This window comes from Clupea harengus, unplaced genomic scaffold (genome assembly GCF_900700415.2).
Source record: "Clupea harengus unplaced genomic scaffold, Ch_v2.0.2, whole genome shotgun sequence".
Taxonomy (NCBI): Eukaryota; Metazoa; Chordata; class Actinopteri; order Clupeiformes; family Clupeidae; genus Clupea; species Clupea harengus.
In genome coordinates, this window is record NW_024879744.1 from 34,250 (window position 1) to 37,231 (window position 2,982).

The 2,982-nt window shown below is 40.1% G+C and overlaps 1 pseudogene; it reads left to right on the top strand.

The window, feature by feature from the left end:
* Nucleotides 1–2,333: 2,333 nt before the first annotated feature.
* On the top strand, nucleotides 2,334–2,430 carry LOC122130200 (annotated as a pseudogene).
* The last annotated feature ends 552 nt before the right edge of the window (nucleotides 2,431–2,982 follow it).

Consider the following 2,982-nt stretch of genomic DNA (forward strand, 5'->3'; position numbering starts at 1 on the left):
CTGTTAGAAATGAATCATCCGTACTCTTCTGTAGATAATGTTCTGTTGTGTGAATTAATGCTGTTGGTGTTATGAAATGAATGATGTTCTGTACTCTTCTGTAGATAATGTTCTGTTGTGTGAATTAATGATGTTCTGTACTCTTCCGTAGATAATGTTCTGTTGTGTGAATTAATGATGTTCTGTTGTGATGGCGCTCTTCCTAAGCTCTGTTTTATTGTACCAATATTGTTCCGTTGTGGTAAGGTTTTCCATGGTGAATGTGACCATAACTTGTTTTCATTATTTTGAAGGCCTGACTGAGCTTCTTCTTCTTCTTCTTCTTCTTCTTCTTCCCATTTTTTTTAACTTTTGTATAATGTGTATTTCTTCTGACACATGACATCACCCCTGTGCTTTGGGCCTGTGGTGGTATGGGCCAATTAGGGAGAGTTCAGCTACCTGATAAAAGGGTTAGTTTGGGGTTAGATAATGTTCTGTTGTGTGAATTAATGATGTTCTGTACTCTCCCGTAGATAATGTTCAGTTGTGTGAATTAATGATGTCCTGTACTCTTCTGATAATGTTCTGTTGTGAAAAGAGATGGAAAAGTTTGCTCAATTTTAATTCAATAATTTGGCAAGCAGTCAAGGGTCATAGTTACATTTCTAACTGTCATTGAAAGTGGGTGGGAACCTGGAAGAAGATATGTTATGTCATTGTAGGAAAGGGTTTTTTTTTTCTTTTCTTTTTTTTTTTCAAAGATTTGTGTTGGAGCTGTTGATGGAGATACTGCTACAACAGAAGCAGTACCTGACCCAGTGGGAAAAGGCCACAAAGAGAATCGACTCCGGCCCTAATCATGGCTGCACCACAATACATGAAGATACCTGCGCAGACAACCTGGGCTTTTCAGATGGAATCAGCGATACTGGCAGGACGGAGTCACTCAAACTCAGCAGCCAAACGGATCCGTCCTGTCCTTTCATTCACACGGCTGTACAGTGTTGGTTTGCGCACGAGTGTCAGACAGACGGAAGTGCCATTGCGCCACCATCACCATGGTAACTAAGAGAGAAATAAACTCCATCCTGCTCTCTTGCCAGTTAGTGATGGTCGTGCAACAGCGCTTTTGATGATAAATCTGAAGTAGTTGTGTGTTGGTTTTTTAAAGGGGAAAAACTTGTGATTCCTGTCTTGTGTGATACAGTATGATGTCCTTGTGGCCAAGTATTGTAACAGGTTGTGTGTTACTTGACGACCCCTTTCCTAAAATATCTGCACTTACATATTTTTATATTTAGGCAAAAAACTACTAATTTGCTTCTTAATCAAATAGTTAATATATAGATGTGTTATATTTCAGGTGAGAAGACATGGGTTTTTAAAAATGCGTTTTTTAAATATCGCTTCAGAGTAAGCTACAGCCCTCCAGGGCATCTGGCGGTGCATGTGCGTCACACATTTTATGAACTACGTCGATCAATTCGATACATTTACTGGTACTTCAGTTTGAAGTAGTCATTAGCATGTAAGGCAACAGAAAGTTAAAGTGCCATGGAAGAAAGACCCGCGTATAAAGTTGAAGAAGACTTGAAAAAAATAGGCATAGTTTTGAAAATAAACGTTTCAAAGACTGCAGGGGAGGTAAGTAATGGAACGCGAGTGCCATCTTGCGGTGGATTTGTGCAGAGCTGAAGACGGAGTAACAGTGTTCTCTTCATTTCGGGCCGAAACGAAGGTAAGGTATGCTAGATCGAAGGAGAATGATGTCCCTAGATATTATATTTACAACGGGGTATTACGAAAATTGAAGATTAAGCGGTGATCGTAGACAGACGAAGTGGCTGAGATGACTTGTAGGCGATTAAATCGGAGAAACTAGATGCAAACTTTAAACGCACTTTTCATTAAAGGGTATGTATACATTCACTAGGCAAAAAGTCTTACACAGGTGAAATACATAGTTGGCTCTACTACACTGACTGGAAAGTCATTTGAAAATATACTTGTTGGTGTGCTCGTATTCTTCCATGTCCGGGTTGTCGACTGGGTGGAGCTGGTCTATGCTATGAACCAATGACTGGACAGGAAAGCACGATATGTGTGTTACCCATAATGCAATGCACCGCTCTTCTAGACCGCATTTTTTACTATTTTAAAAGTATATAAGCATTTTAAAAGTTGTATTCAAACCATACCTAGATTACCGTGTTCATTGGCTTAGTTTACATTTTTTGTTTCACGAATGTGCTGTCTCGAGCGTATTTACGACAGAGAACAATGAGACACCAGAGGTCCTGCGACCACGTCAGAGTAGTCCTATAAATAGACCTCGAACATTGGTATAGTTTGTGCTCGCTTCGGCAGCACATATACTAAAATTGGAACGATACAGAGAAGATTAGCATGGCCCCTGCGCAAAGGATGGTGCACGTTCTTCTCGGTTTCAAAGCCTGCGCTGATGTGGCGGTTTTGAATCTCGAAAACCCAGAAACATTTTGTTGCTTTCGAAGGGGAGACCCAATTGGAAAAGTATGTGAAAAATCAGCTCTGCAGAACGCCTCTATCTATGTTTCCTGAACGTTTGTGGTTAAGATGGAACATTACACCTGTAGATGAGACAGAGATGAGACCAATAGCGGAAGTTCTGTTGTTGTTTCCGGCACACAGGCACATGGCTACTTTAAAATTCAAAACAAAGGCAGACACCTGGCTAGACAAACACGCTGTGAATCGGGAAAGAAAGAACAAGGAAGTCATACTTTTTGGGAACCCAACAACCTTTTATTCATTAAAACAAACGAATGTAATAAACTAAATGAAAATTAAAAATAAAAGTATACATAAAAAATGTCTCTTGTCTTCATTTCTTCCTCCTTTCAGCCAGCCACAGCGCCAGTTATACCAAACTGGCTGTGGTCATAGTCCTTCTGCTGTGGCTGGCCACACAGCTGGCAGACACGGGGCTTTTTTTTTTACCTAACTTTAATATTAATGAAA